The sequence below is a fragment of the Rhinopithecus roxellana genome, chromosome 12, assembly GCF_007565055.1.
Source record: "Rhinopithecus roxellana isolate Shanxi Qingling chromosome 12, ASM756505v1, whole genome shotgun sequence".
In the NCBI taxonomy this organism is placed as follows: Eukaryota; Metazoa; Chordata; class Mammalia; order Primates; family Cercopithecidae; genus Rhinopithecus; species Rhinopithecus roxellana.
Genome location: NC_044560.1, coordinates 71,725,318 through 71,745,868, shown reverse-complemented (window position 1 = coordinate 71,745,868; position 20,551 = coordinate 71,725,318). Strand labels below are relative to the sequence as shown.

Genomic DNA, 20,551 nt, shown 5'->3' with positions numbered 1-20,551 from the left:
CAGATTGAGTACAACCTGAAAAAGGAAGAGAATTTGTTGATACTTCCTGTGTTGCGATAACAAATACCCATCCTAACTGCTGCTAGATAGGGGCTGGCAGTTCTCTTCATGCTCAACTACGGAGGTAGGGCAGGGCGAGTGGGAGTGGGGAGCTCCCCCGTCATGCAGGCTCCATTCATAGAACACTTCCTAAAAACCCCTTCCTGCCTTTGTAATCCTGGGGATGCAGAGCTGCCCTGTCTGCTCTGTGCAGAGCCCTGCCTGTGCCCTCTCTAATTGCCTTCTTCCTTACAAAATCCAGCTGCTGGTTGAGGCTTCTCTCCCTGTATTTACAGCCGTCTAATCAGCTGGTAATTTACTTTCAATCAGTGCCAGATTGTGTTCCTCAGATTCATATCTCCTATTTCATTTAGTGAGGAAATGATTGCCTTTCCTCTTTACCATTTGTTTTAAATATTAGCTGCCATGTTGTGCCGAGTAATGGTCTCTTAAATACCAAGGTATAACCTGGCAGTTCAAGACAGCATTTGTCCAAAGCTATCTAAACACTTACAGTGTGCTCGAGGCAAATCCACATGCTTGGGACTAGGGTGGCATCTGTCATGCCATCTTATGCCCAGTGACTTAAGTTCTTCAGTTGTCAGTGTCAAATCTTGATTTCTAGAGGCTCCTTGTTATTTAAATCCAGCCAGGAACTGATTTCCTTGCAGGCTTCTGTGAGGCCATCCTGAATGGCTGCCATGGGGTGAGGATGATCTGGGGTTGTGCTATGAGGTTCTGACCCTGAAGTTTCACCTGTTAAGGTCTGAAAAAAACTGCAGGCCACGAACATTAACAGGTTGTTTTTGTGGCTTGTGGGGCGGGTTGAGTAGCACAGAAGAGAAGCTGGGGAGATAGAGAGAGAGTAGGCAAGGGGAGAGTCAGAGATGAAATGAGTGACCAATGGGTCAGTTGAGGCTCACCCACGCAGACCTGCTCTTAGGCCATCTTGAATGTGTCCCTGGACATGCTCTTACATGTAAATAGTGTTAGTAAGTGTCATTCTAGAAAGGGATTTCCTTTCTGCTGAGAAGCACTTTCCTAGTGGGACAGGATCAGGGCTGAAGAACTTTTGACCCCAGCCCACTTTCTAGCTATTTGTTATTAAAAATCTTCCTGCCGGCTAGTCACAGTGGCTCAACCCTGTAATCCTAGCACTTTGGGAGGCTGCAGTGGGCAGATCACTTGAGCCCAGGAGTTTGAGACCAGCCTGAGCAACATGGCAAAACCGTATCTCTACAAAAAATAGAAGAATTAGCTGGGTGTGGTAGTGCACACCTGTGGTCCTAGCTACTCGGGAGGCTGAGGTGGGAGGATCACCTGAGCCCAGGGAGGTTGAGGTGGCAGTGAGCCGTGATCGTGCCACTGCACTCCAGCCTGGGCGACAGTGTGAGATCCTGTATCAAAAAAAAAAAAAAAAAAAAACTTCCTGCTGTCCCTGGAGAGCCTGAGGATTCCTCCCTTCTCCCAACTTCCCATACTTCTTTTATTTGTTTGGCTCATTTTCAAGAGCATTCTAGAATTTCTCTAAAGGAAGGGCTTAGTGGTGGCCATCTGTTTGAAGCCCTGAGGTGGGTAGAACGATGCTAGAGGACTTGTTTCAAAGCTGCCTGGCAGAGCAGGTATGCTCTTTTCCTTCACAGGAAAGGTGGGTTAAGGGCACAGCTCCTGCAAGCAGCCTGCCTGAGTTCAAGTGCTAGGTGCCTCACTCGGCTTAGTGAACCCGTCCAAGGGTCTTGACCTCCATGTAGCCCAGTCTCTCTATGGACTTAGGATAGTAATATCAGGATTCTTGCGATGATTAAATAAAATAATGACTGTTAAGTTATCGTATGATAACTGTGTTTGGTATATGAATATCGAATCAATGTTAGTTTTTACTATGAGGTTGCTGGTGATGGGGTGCGGGGAGTAACAGAAATCATAGGGAAGGCTCCAGCTCCTCCAGAGCACCCCTAGTGGTGCCTTTGCTAAACACTCTTCACTGTTTTCGGACTCAGTTGAAACAGAATTTTCTCCACAAGGCGTTCCTCTCCCCGCCTTCAGACTCTGAGTCAGGCATCTGTCTCTACGCTTCCCAGAACCCTGTGCTCACAGACACTCACCCTTTTCACCTCAGTTTAACTTGACCTCTGTAAAGACCCTTTTTCCAAATAAACTCATATTTGGAGGTAATGGGGGTCCAACATATCTTTTTGAGGGACCACAATTTAACTGTAACACTGACCAAGCAGAATAACTGGTTGAGGAGGAATAGAAGTGGAATGGATTGTCATCTGAGAGTTTGAAATGGCTAAGGATATCTGGACTTCTGATATGCTCTCAAAACTCTCCTGGAAACATTTGGATGTTTCAGAAAAAGAGAAATAAAAACTCACAGGTATAACCTTAAGACCTGATCTAAAGACTCATTAATGAGAGATAGAGGACTTTCAAAAATAAAATCCTGATAACACAAGTGAAAGTGATTCTGAACAAAGGGAGAGTCTGGCTGCCAAGAGAGCTCTTTGGTGAGTTCCTAAAGGGTCATGAAGAACTGTAGGAAGAAGGAGTACATAATCAAGACAGAATATAACCTGCAAAAAGAAGCAGAGTGTGAAATACATTTTATAAAAATTCTAAGGGCAATAAAATGGGCTTTGTTAGACATATATAGAGCAAAGAGAACAATGTGGAGCAGGCACCACATGGGGCAGAAGATTTATGTCAGCAGATGACTATGGGCAGCAGCTGTCGATTTTGTTCTAAATTCTTCAATAGAATAATTTCCAAATTGTAAAGGCTGATCAAAGATGGGCAAAGATGAAAAGATGTCAAATATAGATGAGGTGATACAAAGAAAGCACTAGCTGTCTTAAATGAGCTCAAATATTTATACTAGACTAGAGGTCGGCAATTTTTTTCTATAAAAGTGATATTTTAGGTTTTGCAGGCCATATGGTCTTGGTTGAAACTACTCAACTCCGCTGTTATAGTGTGAAGGCAGTCATGGACAGTGGGAAATAGGCATGGCTGTGTTCCAATAAAACTTTATTTACAAAAACAGGCTGCTAGCCAGATTTGCGCTGGACTGCAGTTTGCTGATCCCTGCGCTAAAGCAATGACAACCCAGACAACTGAGAGAACTTGCTGTTGCAACACAGAACCACTGTCAGTAATCTCAGAAAAATGCTGCAAGAAAGAGGAACTGCTCAGAATCTGGAGAAGGGCAAAGAACAAAAAGATTCTAAAATCTGTAATTCACATGGTTCAGACACATTTCCAGAACAAATGATTAGATAATCCTGTATAACAAATGTGAACATCTACTTTGCACTATTTTAAGTTACTAATGGTAAACACAACAGAAGTGGCCTTTGCACGCAAGGAATTTTTAGTGTCAAAAGAAAAAGTGATTTTGTAAGAAGTGATGACAGTGGCAATGAATGCTTTGAAAGGGGTTGGAGCAATGAAGATTTAAGCAAGGGGATCTAACTTGGTTTTGGGGAATCAGAGGAGGCCTCTCTGAAAAAACTGAGAGATCTAAAGCATGAAATTAGCCTGGAAAAGGGGACAGGGTAGAAAAGCATTCTAAACAGAGGGAAGAGCCTCTGCAAAAGCATCTGACAGAATCCTCAAGACACAGAAGTAAACCAAAAGGGGTCCATGTGGCTGGAGGACAGAGGAGGAGAATGCAACAGGACAAACCTGAGTGGCAGGACAAAACTGAGTAGCAGGCAAGAAGTTCAAGACTATGAATTTTGTCATTTCTCTAACACACCAGTCTAGCAACACTAGCAAAAATAAAAATAGGTGACTTTGACAGAACTTTGTTTTAGTGATTTCACAATGGTTCCAATAACCACAGTTCCCTTTTCAAATGCTCATGAACCAGCCTCTTAGCTCTTCTCCCTGCTCCTAGTCTTAGTTCCCTCCAATCACTTCCCACCCAGATGCATCTTTAAAATGCAAATCTGATCATATCGTGCCCATGCTTATAAACCTTTAGTGGATTACCATGGTTCTTGGGACTTAATGTATTTAGATTTTAACAAGGCATTTAACTAAAATATTTTTAAAATCGATAAAAACTAGGCCGGGTGCGGTGGTTCACACCTGTAATCCCAGCACTTTGGGAGGCTGAGGCGGGTGGATCATCTGAGGTCGGGAGTTCGAGACCAGCCTTGCCAACATGGTGAAACCCCGTCTCTACTGAAAAAAAAAAAAAATAGCTGGACTTGGTGGCGGGCACTTGTAATCCCAGCTACTTGAGAGGCTGAGGCAGGAGAATCATCACTTGAACCTGGGAGGTGGAGGTTGCAGTGAGCCGAGATCACACCATTGCACTCTAGCCTGGGCGACAAGAGCGAAACTCTGTCTAAAAAAAAACCAACCAACCAACCAAACCACACACACACACACACACACACGGTGTATAACATGATGTTTTGATATGTATTCATTGTGGAATGGCTAAATCAAGCTAATTTGACATATTCAACATTTACCTAAATCTTTAATGATGTTTTTGGGTGGAAATGAATTTGTAGCTGATAAAAATTTGAATTAATAGAATATAGTCAAATGTCTTTAATGTATTGCCACAGGCTCGTGTACGCTCCACCTACAGTTAGGTCTAGAACATATGGCGTTCAAGATCTCTGCATCAGGGAATAGAGGAATAGAAGTATCAGATTGTCTCTTAAATGCCTTGGCCCAGAAGTGACGTCACCTTTATTCACTGTCCATTGGCTGGAGGAAGTCACATGGCTCCAACCCAATTGCAACAGCATCTGGGTAAAGTAAAGGAGTACATGGCATATTTGGCAAGAATTGTCTTTGCCACAGTGTGCTTATTGAATCTATGTATATCATAAAACATGGATGATTAGTTAATATGTTTGATAGAATTAAAATTCAAAAATATCTCAACCAAGTGGAAAGATATGCTAAATTAACAAAGAGATATTTAGGAAGATTAAATATAAAGTCCTACACTTTGGTTAAATTAAAAATGAACTATTTTAGTACAAGGTGGAAAATGTCTTGCTTGACACATTTCAAGTAAAAGAAAACCACACAAAACAAATGGTTTTAGTTAACCACATGCTCAGTATGAATCACGAGGGCCTGCCAAAGAAATCTAAAGTAATCATAGCAGCATTAATGGATGTATGAAGTTTAGAATAAAATCGGTAACAATCCCCTTGTTCTCTTGGTTGGCTGGACCACATCTGCTGGTGGGTTCAACAAAAGAGGCTCCATTTGAAGAAGAAGACTGAGAAGCTGGAATGAATCCAGAGGAAAGTGAGTAGGATCCTAAGGTTTGTTGAAAGATATGGGGAAAACACTAGACTTCAGATGAAGAGATTCAGGTTTAAGTTTTGAAACTGCCACTTCCAGATGACATTGGGCAAAATCTACTCCCCACCTCTACCCAAAGCTGCATTTCATCTCTCTAAACATTATCTTCCTTCTGGGCAAAGAGGGAGATCTGTACTTGAATTTCTGAGGCCCTTTCCAACTTGAAAGTTTGGAAGCTATAAAATTACATCATCTGAGAACAGTTGAAGGAATCAGAAGAGATGTAGCCTAAAGAAATTTAGATTTGCTCTGCGTGTCATGCAAGAACAGATCTATGGCCAGAGGCAAGAGGGTGCGGAGAATATTCTGATTGTCGGCATTTCCTAATGATGGAATGGTCTACCATTGTGAGAGAGGGATCATTTAGCAGAAGCAAGATAGAAATTCCCTTCTAGGCCCTCCAAAAGTACCTGGCACAATTATATAAATCTGTGTGATAACCATATAAAAAATTTATCATGAGACCCTGCAGACACCCTTAGAAATCCCTCCAAATGTGCTCACCTCCAATCTACTTAGTCCATATTGGTCACCCATCAGCATCTTGGGTATCTTCTTGTTCTGGCTCTGTATACTTGATGCCCTTCTCCCAACTTGCTGCTGAGACTGACAAGCTTATTGGGTGTTCTCTTTCTAGGTTGTGACCTTCGCACCTCTTTAAGATATGACTTTTTCTATCTGCTATTTGGCCCTTCAGACTGCAATTTTGAGCAATAGATGTCACAGTCAATGGCCTTCCCTAGCCAACAGAACAGTGTGCATTTAAATTGACTCCTCTGATATTTTTTATGTGATATGGGAGGGGTGTAGGACATGAGACTCCCTGTCAGGGCCACATAGAAGAATCCTACCTTGGGTGGGAAGTTGGACTTGATAACCACTGAAGTCCTCTACTATGCTCAGATTCTATGACTTTAAGATTTATATTTACCTCTGTTCACAGAAATAGAAAGTTTCAATGATTGTTTATCAGTGGTGATGCTCTTCCCAGAATGCCATCATTTAGTAAGTCTCATATATGTATACATACTTCTCTGCTCTTGGACTTTGCCACTTACCTACTTTTAAAGCTCTTGGAACAGCTCATGGAGATGGACTAATCCTTCTTAGTTTACTTGTTTCTGGTGTCCTGAATGACCGAAGGGAGCTCATGAAGTACAGCTGGCTAGAGAAGAAGGGGAAGCAGCATCAGTCATGGAGCAGTGCTGATGACCCATGTGGTCAAACCATGGCTTTGGACTATTTGGCTGTGAATCCAAGGCTGTTTGAAGAATGGCATGGAGGAAAATCTGGCCATAGCTGTATTGACCCCCAGAATTATTAGATTCCAGTGGGAAACAACAGAAGATTAAGACCCTGGTTCCACAGGTATCTTGTACAAGGGCTCTTCCTCTTCACAGTGATCTTATTAAAAACCCTGAATCTATCATCACTCCACTAATACTCTCCAACTCTACTTATAATAACATCCAAACTCATATCATGGCCTTAATGGTCTGATTCCTGTGTCTCTCTCCAGCCCTATTTCATATACTTATTCTAATATTTACTTCTTGAGGGCAGAAACCTTTTCTTATGTCCTGCTGCACCTGCAATATTGAGACCAGCATGTGGTACAAATCTCAATACTTGTTGGTTAAATAAATGAAACCAGGTGGGCGCAGTGACTCATGTCTGTAATCCCAGCATTTTGGGAGGCTGAGATGGGTGGCTCACTTGAGGCCAGGAGTTTGAGACCAGCCTGGTCATCATGGTGAAACCCCATCTCTACTAAAATACAAAAAATTAGCCAGGTGTGGTGGCAAGCGCCTGTAATCTCACCTACTCAGGAGGCTGAGGCAGGAGAATCACTTTAACCCAGAAGGCAGAGGTTGCAGTAAGCCAAGATTGCACCACTGAACTCTAGCCTAGGTGACAGAGCGAGACTCTAGCTCAATAAATAAATAAACAATAATTAAAAAAATGAAACCAGTCTTGACTTCCAAAGGACTTTACTGAGTTCATATAATGGAACCTCTCATCACTATATTCTTAAGAAGAAACCCTTTTTTGAACGCCCACCCCTATATTTCCATGACGCTTCAGGGATGAAAAGCATTCGTTTGATTACTGAGAGGGTAGCCAGAGAAGTGAAGAATAATGTGATGTTCAGTACAAACTCCTCGGGGGAATTCGGTTGTGAAAATGGAATTACCCAAGTTGGATTCCGCCCAGGATGCCAAGCTGAAGTTATTGGGTAAGTGCACATTAGAAAAATGAATTTTGGCAGCTGCCAAAATATTCTCTTTATGTGAAAGTAAGTGACCTTGGATTTAGTTTCTGTTAACGGCTGGCTTTTTCTGGCAGAGGCAAGAGATGGATACTTTGAAGGAGCCATGGTTTTGCAATGACAGCAGCAGTACCAGGAAACTTGCGGGTTGTTACAGTGCATCCATTTCAGTTAGGAATGTGATGGACCAAATGTGCTTTTTATTTTGCCAGTGTTTGGACTCTTCATTTGGAGAACCACCCATGATTGTAGCTGACTATATTCCAAGATTCATAAGCTTTGGCGCCTGAATCAGATACCTATGGAGAAAAAAGAAGCAATTTATTCATTCATTTCTTTCTTTTTCTTTTTTTCCTCTCCCATTTAACTGTCCCAAATGTCAGTGAATGAGTCAAATGTTCAACATTTTTCCACAGGGGCTGACTTTGGAGAAGCCAGTACAGTCCATCATAGTGTTTTCTCAACTAGTTCATTGTGATATTCTGGGATTTTGAAAGGACACTTTTTCCATGTCAAGCTGTCCTAGGATGGCTAATATGCCTTTTCTCATTTTTGACAAGACAGAGGGAGGACAGGGTGATAACACAGCAGGATAAAATGGAGAGAGTGGCTGGATGCTGGCTGTTTATGCGTGGATGTTGAGAGTAGAAAATGCAGATTGAACTGAGGGTAAGATGCCAGGGACTTGCAAGAGAGCTCCTTCTCTGAATAACCTCATATTCCAGCAAACTCATAAAATTGGAAAATAATTTTAAACAGTGGAAGCCTTCTTTGAGGCATTTATATTTCCTGTTAATAAGGTCACAAATAATCACCTTTATTATGAATCCAAATAAAGTATATGATGCTGCTCATGGTAGGATTTGGAGAGAACCACCCAAAAATACCTCACCAACTAGCCTAATATGCTGCTTACAGGTTCTACCCATACTCTTTCTTTGAGTACAAGCACTAGCTCTCAAATATCCTGAGAAAATGCTGGTGTTTTAACTGGGAGAAGAAGATCAATCGACAGGGATTGGGTTGGCTTGTTTAGCTGTCTACTAAGAATGCAAGAGATTTGCGATGGACTGAATGTTTATGTCTCCCCCAAATTCATGTATTGAAATCCTAATCCCAAGGTGGTAGTATTAGGAGGTGGGGCCAGTCCGCAGCAGCAAGTGCTCTCACAGTGGAGGGCTCTGGGAAGGCAAAAACATCCATGTGTTTGGAGGAGCTAGTGAATGAGCCAGCAGATTCATGCCAACACAGACATGTGTGAGCTACTTAATGGCTGTGGCTTCACGTCTTCCCTTCCACTCTCACACAATATCTCCTGTGGTCCACACTAATGGAAAACATGCAGCAAAGGGAATTCTGGGAAATGCAGTTCAGCCTCATCAAGTTGACACCCATCAAGCCACCATACCAGGTCAGTTGATTCCAGGATGTGTGGCCTTTCCATGACAACACATTGCCCCTCCCCAAATGGCTCTGTCCATTGCTTGTTCAATATTTACACCCAAGAAAGCCATTCTTCCTAGGTCAGCCCTGTTTAAGTATTGATGCCACAGGCCTGGAACAGGTCAAGGCATGGTGGAGAAGGACCAGGAGGTGAGCATCATCCTGAGGAAACCCTACAACAATTAAACTGCAGTTGGAAAGAAAAAGAGTCTCATCCTTGGGGTGAGCACAGTAGAGGTAAGGCATTTTGTCTTCCACATATCCCTAGCCTGCCAGTACCACTCTCTCCCATAGTTAGCCACCAGGTACAGCTGTGCTGTCTCTGTACTGAGCTAAAGTGTCCAGCTGATGGGGAGGGAAGACAGTGGGTTGAACTATAACCCTGCTTCTCTCACCAGTCTCAGCGATGTTTCAGCCCAGAGGAATAAAAGCTTTTTCCCCAATCCATGGGCCTGAAGGAGCCACCTTTTTATAATTTGCACAAAGGCATTAGAGGTGTAGCTGTGCCCCTTGAATCATCTGCCTATAGCTGTCTGACATAATACAAAATACATATTTGGTCTTCTACACCAGTTCCTGACACATAGGTCTTAAAAACCTCATCATTTCCTGAATGATAGGAGTAAGAGAAGCACCATTTGTTGTATTTGGTCTTATTCTCGGTTCCCTGACACAAGAGCTTTTAAGACCCTTGGAATCTCCAGAGTGATGTCTTTTTTATGCTAATGAGATGACTAGTACCTGGGGTCCCTAGCCAGCTTCAGGATGAGGGCTGGTCACCAGAAAACCAAGCCTTGATGAGAGGGTTGGAACTTGCAGCCATATCTCCCTTCCCCATTCCCCACCTCAACTTCCTGGGAGGGAGGTGGGCTGGAGAGTGAGTCAATCACTAACAGCCAGTGATTGAAGCAACCACATCTACGCAATGAAACCCCCATAAAAACCCTAAACAAGGGGTTCAGAGAGCTCCTGAGTTGGTGGACACATTCACATGCTGGGAGGGTGGTGCACCCCAACTCTGTGGGGACAGAAGCTCCTGCACTTGGTACCCTTCTGGACCTCCCTCCAGGTACTGCATTGTCTGTGTGCTCATTTGTATTCTTTATGTTTTCCTTTATAATAAACTAGTAATGGTAAAATGTTTCTGAGTTCTGTGAGACACTGCAGAAAATGATGAAAGCTTAGGGGATTGTGAGAGCCCCTGATCTGTAAGCAAGCCGGAAGTTATGGGTCACCTGGGGACCCACTGCTTGCAGTTGACAAATGAAGTGGGGGCAGTCTTGTGGGACTGAGTCCTTAACCTGTGGGGGCTCGTGTTAACTGTCAGCACAAGCTAACCAGTGTCATAATTGTAGTAAAGTGGACATCCAACACCCGGTTGGTGTCCCCAGAGAATTGGAGAATTGCTCAATACGACCCATAATTTTGGCATCAGAAGTGTGTGAGTGGAGAAAAGGGCTTTTGTTGTTATTGTTGTTTGTTTGTTTTTCATTTGAGAAAGCCAAGCCAGGACAGTTTGCCTGGACATCAGAGACTGCCTTCAGGCTAGCTCAGCTGCTGGTCTACCTGGCTCAAGCCTGAGAGGACCTCCATGTGAGGAAAGTAGGAGCAGAGATGAAAAACCAAACAACTAGTTTCACATGGGCCCTCCCAAAGCATCAGGACAATGCCGCCTTTGTCCGGGCTTTGAAAATAAAATAAAACAAATAACAGTTAAGAGGATCGCATACTTGGTATTGTGCTGAGGATGTTATATGAATTATTCATTCAATAAGTATTGATTGATGACCTAGTATATGCCAGAAAATATTCCAGGTGCTGAAGATATAGAAGAAAACAGACAAAAATCCCTGGCTTCATGGAATTTACATTCCAAAGGGAGAGAGATAAGAGAATTTAAAAAGTAAAATATCTGATATGGAAATGATAATAAATGTTATATAGAAATATAAAACAAAGAAGGGTGCTAGAAAATGCTAGTGAGAGTTGAGGAGGGGAAGGTAGCTCTTTTAAATGTGGTGACCTGGTAAAGATCTCACTTCAAACTGATCTGGGGCCAGGTGCAGCAGCTCACGCCTATAATCCCAGCACTTAGAGAGGTGTAGGCTAGAGGATCACTTGGGATCAGGAGTTTGAGACATAGTGAGAGCCCATCTGTATTTAAAAAAACAAACACAAACTGATCCAGAGGACATCGCATCAGACAGATTATATTGTTGTCATTTCAGAGATTAGGAAACTGAGGCTTAGAATATGAAACTTTTTCTTAGGAAAAGATCTGTTATCAGCTATTCATATGTTAGAGTCTATCTCTTCCCTAAGTATTTGCATGGCACTTGTTCCTTAGCAGTAGAATGCAAAGCAATTTGTACATGGTTAAGGAATTTTAACACCAAAAGTTGTGCTGAAGGTCTGAGAGAAGAGGAGAGCTTTCATCTCTTGGGACTCCTACAATCACAACGCCTTGGTTGGTGGGTCCTGCTTATCTAGTCTTCCTCTTGACCTAGAACAAACCACTTCTGATGCTAGGCAGGGCTCTGTGACCACAGAACAGCTTTTTGTTGTTTTCTCAGCCAATTTTTAATTAGACTTTGTTTTTGTTTTAGCAGTTTTAGGTGCACAGCAACATTGAACAGGAAGTACAGAGTGTTCCCACAAACCCCTTACCCTCACACCATACAATCTCCCCAACTAATGACATATTGCCAGAACAGACTTATTTACAAGGTTAACTTCTTCCCTGTCTTGCCCCTTTCTCACAGATAAAATCTGGGTTACAGGTTCCATTGGTATTGTTCTTTGGGTCCTGAGTCCCCCATTGCCCACCTCGGCTGCCCAGGCTGTCACGGGCCTGCCATTCTCTCCTTGCAGATGCACAGTACCTGCAAAGGATGTACAACAGTGAGCGGGGCACATGGGCAGACAGATGGCGTGGCTCCACAGTACTTTCCGGGCTGCAAGCTGCGGGGCTGAGGGCTGTCCCTGCTTTGTCCTGTCAACTTAGAGAACCTTCTCCCAGCCAAGGTTATAAATTATTTTCTAGGAATTTTTCAGCCCTGGATTTCCCCTTTTGCTTTTTAGTTTCTCATCCTGAGTTGGCTCAGCCTGTCCTTCAGATTTGCCTAAAAACTCCCCTTTTAGTGTTGAGCCTTGAATAAATTTTCATCTGCTGCCATGGCTGAGTCACTGCCTAGGTGCTGGGTCCATGCTGTCTCTAGACAGCTGCCTGGCCCTGGGGCTGAGAGGAAGCAGCATCCAGCCAGACACCCACACCTTCAGACAGAGCCGCTTCTGAGAAGCAGTGGGATAGAAATGTGTCATCTGCCAGAGGGCGGGACGGGGAGACTTAGGCTGTGGGGAGGGGGAGGAGGAACTGAGCCAGATGGGGGTGGAGGGATTGGGAGGCGGCGGGGGGTGGGGTGGGGGTGACATCAGGCTTGATCTTGCCTGGACTAAGGGGAGGCCATGGGTGAGCTTGCTTTTTGAGGAAAAAGGAGGTGAGATCATTGATGAGCTTTCCTTACTTGAGAGTCAGGGGATGAGGTCACACCTGGGTTTGTGTTATTTGGGAGAAGAAAGAGTGAGATCATGTTGTTTCCCTTATTTTGTATCAATAAGTGAGGGGAGGAGGTACACGGTGCCCAGTACACCTTATTTAAGTGGTTGAGGTGGTTTGGAAGGCCTTCTGCCTCTAAACTGAGGGTTGCCCTGACTGGGCAGAGCCTGGGAGCAGCCCCTCCCCGGGCATTTCAGTACTTGGCTGGTTTTGCTGTATTGCTCAGGTCACCGAGGGCTGCACTATGGCTTCCATGAGCCCCGATGGCTTTTGCCTTCATGAGCCTTTTCCTCCATTAAAATTTTTTTTTTTTTTAATTTTCAAGTACTTCACAGAAAATTTTATTTTTCTCCCCATTGAACTAAGCAATTTAAAAAAATGGTTCTCGACATCTAGAAACTTGCATTTTTGGAGAAACAATTCTTTTTTTTTCTTTTTTTTATTATACTTTAAGTTCTAGGGTACATGTGCATAACGTGCAGGTTTGTTACATATGTATACGTGTGCCATGTTGGTGTGCTGCACCCATCAACTCGTCAGCACCCATCAACTCGCAAATCAATAAACGTAATCCAGCATATAAACAGAACCAAAGACAAGAACCACATGATTATCTCAATAGATGCAGAAAAGGCTTTTGATAAAATTCAACAGCCCTTCATGCTAAAACTCTCAATAAATTCGGTATTGATGGAACATATCTCAAAATAATAAGAGCTATTTATGACAAACCCACAGCCAATATCATACTGAATGGGCAAAAACTGGAAGCATTCCCTTTGAAAACTGGCACAAGACAGGGATGCCCGCTCTCACCACTCCTATTCAATGTAGTGTTGGAAGTTCTGGCTAGGGCAATCAGGCAAGAGAAAGAAATCAAGGGTATCCAGTTAGGAAAAGAAGAAGTCAAATTGTCCCTGTTTGCAGATGACATGATTGTATATTTAGAAAACTCCATTGTCTCAGCCCAAAATCTCCTTAAGCTGATAAGCAACTTCAGCAAAATCTCAGGATACAAAATTAATGTGCAAAAATCACAAGCATTCTTATCCTCCATTAAAATTTTTAAAGATTTTATGACTGTATTGGTATAAAAATTAATATAATACAGGCCAGATTTATTATATAAGCAATTTATTTTTCTTCTGATTTGAAAAGAAATTAAAATTAAAACATTTTTGTGGGCCTCTAAAAGCCCTCTGTGCCTATTGCTCCTAATGGATGAATTGGTCCTGAGGTCACTGGGACAGTCAGGACTCTTCTGGCCTTCAGAAAGAAATCTGGGGCTGGAGCCAGAGCAGAGAGGGCCCCACCCACTCCCTAACTTCACTTTACCTCTCTGAGACACTCTACCAGGGAATTGCCTAAGAGAACTGTGCAGAGCTGGCCCGTCTTCTTGTAGAGTCACACACCACATAACAATGTTTCAGCCAGCGGCAGATCACATATACGACAGTGGTCCCATAAGATTATAATGGAGCTGAAAAATTCCTACTGCCCTCAGCCCCGCGGTGGCTCAGCTCGCAGCCCTGAAAGTACCGTGGAGCCAAGTGGTCACTACTGCCTAGTGATGCTGTAGCTGTTGTAACATTGTAGTGCAACACATTACTCATGTGTTTGTGGTGATGCTGGTGTAAACAAACCTGTTGCTAGTCATATAAAAGCATAGCACATATAATTATGTACAGTACATAATACTTGATAATAAATAACTGTGCTACTGGTTTATGTGTTTACTATACCATATGTTGTTATTTTAGAGTATACTCCTTCTTCTTATTAAAAAGTTAACTGTAAAGCAGCCTCAGGAAGGTCCTTTGGGAGGTATTCTAGAAGAAGGCATTGTTCTCATAGGAGACGACAGTTCCATGTGTGTTACTGCCCCTGAAGACCTTCCAATGGACAAGATATGGAGGTGGGAGACAGTGATATTGATGATCCTGAGTGTGGGTAGGCCTAGGCTAATGTGTGTGTTTGTGTTTTAGTTCAAAAAGAAAAAAAAAAAAAAAGAAAAAGCTTAAAGAACAAAGATATAAATAATATTTTTGTACAGTTGTACAATATATTTGTACTTTAAACCAAGTGTTATAAAAGAGACAAAATGTTTAAAAAATTAAAAAAATTTTAAAGTCAAAAAGCTCTGGTAAGCTAAGGCTAATTTGTTATTGAAAGAATGAAAAAAATTTGTTTATAAATTGGGTGTAGCCTAAGTGTGCAGTGTTTATAAAGTCTATGGTAGCATACAGTAATGTCCTACGCCTTCATATTCACTCACCACTCACTCACTGACTCACACAGAGCAGCTTCCAGTCCTGCAAGGTTCATTCATAGTAAGTGCCTTATACAAATGTACGTTTTTTAATCTTTTATAACATTTTACTGTCCCTTTTTTTCTGTTTTTAGATATGCAAATACTTATCATTGTGTTACAGTTGCCTACAGTATTCAGTAGAGTGACATGCTGTGTAGGTTTGTACCTTGGAGCAATAGGCTATTCCATATAGTCTAGGTGTAGAGCAGACCGTAACACCTAGGTTTGCATAAGTGCACTCCATGATGTTCCCACACTGATGAAATCACCTAACGATGTATTTTCGGAAGGTATCCCTGTCATTCAGCAACACATGACTATACTAAGAGGGTGATGTGAAGAGGCAGCGTGGTCTGTCAGGCAGCAGGCTAGCTGAGGAGAACTTACTTAAGATGAATTGCCCTCTTAGACTAAGTAATCCATCAAAGAGCAGATACTGTCCATTTCCCTAGACAAAGGCAGAGACCAATGGTTCATTCATTCATTAAACAAATATTTATTGAACCCTAACTATGTGCTAAGTAATATTCCTTGGGGATACAGATACGTTCTGGGTCTCATGGAACATATACACTGTACATTTAAATCTCTAAAAGTGTCTATTTATTGCCACAGATAAGTTAGGAAAAGGGGAGAGGGAAACAGTATTAAGTTGTTAGAAGCCTTGTCACCTATTACTGCTAACAGCCTGATATGCATTATGTCACTTGACCATTTTAACAACCCTGTGAGGCATGCATTATTATTTCTGTTTCATAAATAAGGAAACAGGCTCACAGAGATTAGGAAGCATGTCCACAATCTCACAGTTCACAAGCCTGGGTTGGAAAGCAGTTCTCATTCATTCCAATGTGTGTGATATTCTACCTGGTTACTCTGCCTCACTGGTTATGATTTATGTCGAACAGGATTTTGATTACAAATAGTTTTCTCTGAGTGTTTTTTACAGTACAAAGTTATACATACTGCTTCTTGGCAAAGGTGAGGTAAATCACACCAGAAAGAAGCTAAATTCAGAACGAATGGAAATAGAGCCTGGGTTAGAAATGTAGGAAAGGCAGAACCTTCTTAGTCCATCTGGGCTGTAGTTTGTAAAGGGTGAGGTCTCAATGTCTGGGGAAGACCACTATAGTCAAGTGGAGAGATTACTTAGGTTTCAGGAGACATGTGTTTTCATATGAGTGAAATACTGAAGTAACGTGTCTGTTAAGGTATGTTTCTGTTATCTGGTTAAGATATGAGCTGTAGTTACCACGGGTGCTGCATATACCAATATACAGACAGTAACTGGTGCAGTGTATAGTACAGCATGAGAAGAAAATAAAAATAAAGAAGAAAATAAAGATCACCTATAATCACACCACTAGGTAATAAACATCATTAACATTTTGGTGAATATCCCTCAAGTATTTTTTCTATTAATATCATTTAAACAAATATACAACTAAAATCTTATATTCTAATAGGGATTTGATATTTTTCTACTAAACAATATATCACACACATTTAATCCCATGCAGTTAAGTATTCATATACAGCATGATATTTAATGGCTACATAGTGTTCAGTTGTGTAGATGTATCATAATTTATTTAAGAAATCCCCTGTTGGGAAAAAAAAAAAAAAAATGAAAAAAAAAAAAAAAGAGAAAAAAAGAAACAAGAAAAAAAAAAAAAAAAAAAAAAAAAAAAAGAAATCCCCTGTTGGGAACTACACTTAATTTGTTGTCATTTTTCTCACTGTTGTATGTAACACAGACATGAACAGCTTTATGCGTAAATCTTTGCAAGAATCCCTAATTACTTCCTAATGGCAAATTCCCAGAAATGAAATAGCTGGCTGACAGAGCTTAAATATGTTCAAGTCTTTTGTAAACAGAAGTCAAGCTTCAAAGAACAAACCCAGTTGGCACTGAAATCCTGGGATGTACAGGACAGAATCTCAGATCAGCTGAGACTCCTTCAGGCAGGCACCAAGCCTCTGGGTACACATGGTTCAGGAGCCAGGAGTCAGAGACCATTGCACTGGAGACCTAGACACAGCAGGTGAATGTCAGTCCTGGAGCAGGAGCTGTTGCTGCTGACTTGTATGTGCCACATGCTGGGTGTGTGTGTCTATGTGTGTTTGTGTGTGTATGCACACACACATCAAGTGGGGGAAGGGGCAGCAGGAAAACTGGGTTCCAGGTGTTCACAGGAGCCAGAAATCTAATTGCCTCTGGATGAACCCTGCTGCCGACGGAGGCAGGGTTAGACTTGCAGTGTGACCTCTCATACATGTGAAATTGTTCATTCATTTTATCCTGCCTCTGCCTACGGCATCTACCAATCTCAACTATTTACAATCTACTTTGAAATAACATAAGCAAATATGTTTCTTCAAAGTTCTTCTCTGCCATCCTTGTTTTTCCCTATCTACTGAGACCCACATATAATCCAATCCTGTTCACACAGCCTGGGTCACATATACAGTGACTCCAACAGAATCATCATCTTCTGAGACCCATAGTTGCCATCGTTTATCCATCAACTGTCCTCTGTCTCTGCTTCTAATCCCAAACCCCATTACCCATCCAAGTCACTTTAGAAATAGAAGACTACTTTTTTTCCCCTTTAAATATCTGTTAGAATCGGGAGAAGAAGGGAAAGTCATTAAGTTTCCAAATGCCAAAGCACAAATAACTTCTGTAATAAAAGACAGCAGGAAGGGAAATGTCCGAGCAGAATTGTCTAGATAGTTCATCAGCTACTCCTGGAAAAGCATCAGGGAGATTCAGAAGCAACATTGGCAGTGAAACTAAGGTAGGTGCAATGCCTGATGGGCATGAGGAATGGGAATGCCATTCAATGTCCATGAGCCTCCAAACCAATTTGTGAAGGAAAAGGCCCTTTCCTTCTCTCTGGAGGAAGAGGGAGGCTGTGAGATAGTAGGACTCTCATTTTCCAAGGAAAATACCAAAGTGTGACGCTAGGCATCTGGCCAGACTGCATAGGGTGTACCTCACCCTTGGAAGCCAGATGTCTGACACAGTCTTGTGAGTTTTTTGGTGGAGCCCAGTCTACATAGTCACTCTCTTTTCTTTTTTCTTTCTTTCTTCCCTCCTTCTCCCTTCCCCCCCTTCCTCCCTATCCTTTCTCTGTCCCTCCCTCTCTTCCTTCTGCATAGTAAGTAGAGTGTGTAGAACATGATTTAATCCATTTTCATTGATTCTGAAAATTCTCCTGGAATCTCACATTTACCATTAGAAATTATTTTCATTGAATAGGATGAATATATTGACATAGAAAATCTGGAGACTAGTCTGAGTTGGTAAAGTCCTGAGAAATAGCCTGAAAATTGGTTATGGGCAAATCTCAATTCAGAGTTGCTTTCTTGAGATCTTCCATTTTCTTCTGAAAGTCAAAGACAGAAGAATTTCAGATTAGCTGAGGTTTCCGGTTGTTGAGTCTGGTTAAATCTTTCCTTGCTACTCTCCTCTCTCCTTTTCCAGGTACTGGGACACTTTTCTGGGTTAAAACATTAGCAAGAACCTAACAAGGAGAAAATTCCCTCTATTTTTACAAACCGTCCGCATCTTTGGCTGCAAGATGAACTTCGTATACATAATTATCTCTTGCTGAAAACATTTTATCTTGATTAATTAAAGCACTTCTGCTGCTACCAAAAGCAGGGAGGAATTTCTGGAAAGGACTCCAAAGGCACTTAGCCTCTTTAAAAGCTTTACTGCCTACAAGTCTAGACTAGCCGATGCCTGCTGCTACTTTAATCGTTTTATCTAGTATGGCAGTTCTGTAGGTGGCGGTTGCATACTTCCCATTACTTCTGTTACAATTTAACACTACCGACATAATCGACAACCTTAATTTAAAAAAATGCTTTTCTATTTTAAATGTCATAGATTTTCATTGTAGAAAATTTAAAAATACAGAGAAACACAAAGAAGAAAATAAAAACCACCTATAATCACATCACTAGGTAATAAACGGCATTAACATTTTTTCTATTCATATGATTAAAAATATACACAACTAAAATCTTACATTCTAATAGGGTTTTGATGTTTTTCTACTAAACAATATATCACACACATTTCCCCATGCAGTTAAGTATTCATATACAACATGATATTTAATGACTATGCATCGTTCGGTTGTGTAGCTGTATCATAATTTATTTAAGAAATCCTTTGTTGGGAACCACAAATAATTTGTTGTCATTTTTGTCACTGTTGTATGTAACACAGACATAGAACAGCCTTATGCGTAAATTTTTTCAAGAATCTCTAATTACTTCCTAATGGCAAGTTCCCAGAAATGGAATAGCTGGCTGACAAAGCTTAAACATTTTCAAGTCTTTTGCTATAATCTCGCCAAACTGGCCTCCAGAAAGTATGCACCAATTTATTCTCCTAAAGAGTTTTAAAGGGAGTAACTCTTTATCTACATTTTCAACAGCATTCAGTCTTCAAAGTAAAAGTTTACCAATTTGACAGTTGAAAATGAGAATCGAATTTTTACTGAAATTTCCTAGAATCCTAGTGAGGTTGAATCCTGTTTCATATGTGTAATTGGTCATTTGTATGCAGGCCCTAGGGAATGGTTCCCTAATGCTGTCTTCTCAGTTTCCTGCTGGGATGGTTATCTGTTACCTTTCAGTTTGCAGGTGAGCTAATTGTTTGGTAGTTTCCTCTGTCAGATCATTTCTAAAAATAATTTTTTTCAACCTTTATTTTAGAGTTGGGGTGCATGTGCAGGTTTGTTACAAAGCTATATTGCGTGATGCTGAAGTTTGGAATACAAATACATCACTCAGAGAGTGAGCATGGCACCCAATAGTTTTTTTCAACACTTATCCCCACCCACTTCTTGTATTTCCCAGTGTTTATTGTTCCCATTTTTATGACCATGTGTATCCAGTGTTTACCTACCACCTATAAGTGAGAACATGCAGTATTTGGTTTTCTGATTCTGTGTTAGTTTGCTTAGGATAATGGTTTCCAGTTCCATCCATGTTGCTGCAAAGGACATGATTTCATTTATTTATGGTGTATACATACTCCATTTTCTTTATCCAGTCCAGAATTGATGGGCATCTGGTTTGATTCCACATCTTTGCTATTGTGAAAAGCACTGCGATAAACATATGTGTGCATGTGTCTTTTTGGTAGAATGATTTATCTTCCTTTACCCAGAAGAGGGATTGCTGGGTCAAATGGTAATTCAACTCTCAGTTCTCTGGGAAATCTCCAAACTGCTCTCCACAGTGGCTGAACTAATTTACATTCCCACCAACAGTTTGTAAGTGTTCCCTTTTCTCCACAGCCTTGCCAACATCTATCTTTTGACTTTTAACAAAAGCCATTCTACTGGTGTGAGATGGTGTCTCATGGTGGTTTTGATTTGCATTTCTCTGATGATTAGTTATGATGGACATTTGTTCATGTTTGTTGGCTACTTTTTATGTCTTCTTTTGAGAAGTATCTGTTCATACCCTTTGCCCACTTTTTAATGGGATTATTTGTGTTTTGCTTGTTGATTTGTTTTAGTTCCTTCTTGATTCTGGATATTAGACCTTTGTGGGATGCATAGTT

At 41.4% G+C, this 20,551-nt stretch overlaps 1 long non-coding RNA gene across 1 annotated transcript in view; it reads left to right on the top strand.

Annotated features, from left to right (window-relative positions):
* The first annotated feature begins 8,892 nt into the window (after window positions 1-8,892).
* LOC115900839 overlaps window positions 8,893-20,551 on the top strand; it is a 28,222-nt gene continuing 16,563 nt past the window's right edge. Inside the window, exon 1 of the long non-coding RNA XR_004060487.1 lies at window positions 8,893-10,163. This is a non-coding gene — a long non-coding RNA (uncharacterized LOC115900839). The remainder of the gene's footprint in view (window positions 10,164-20,551) is intronic.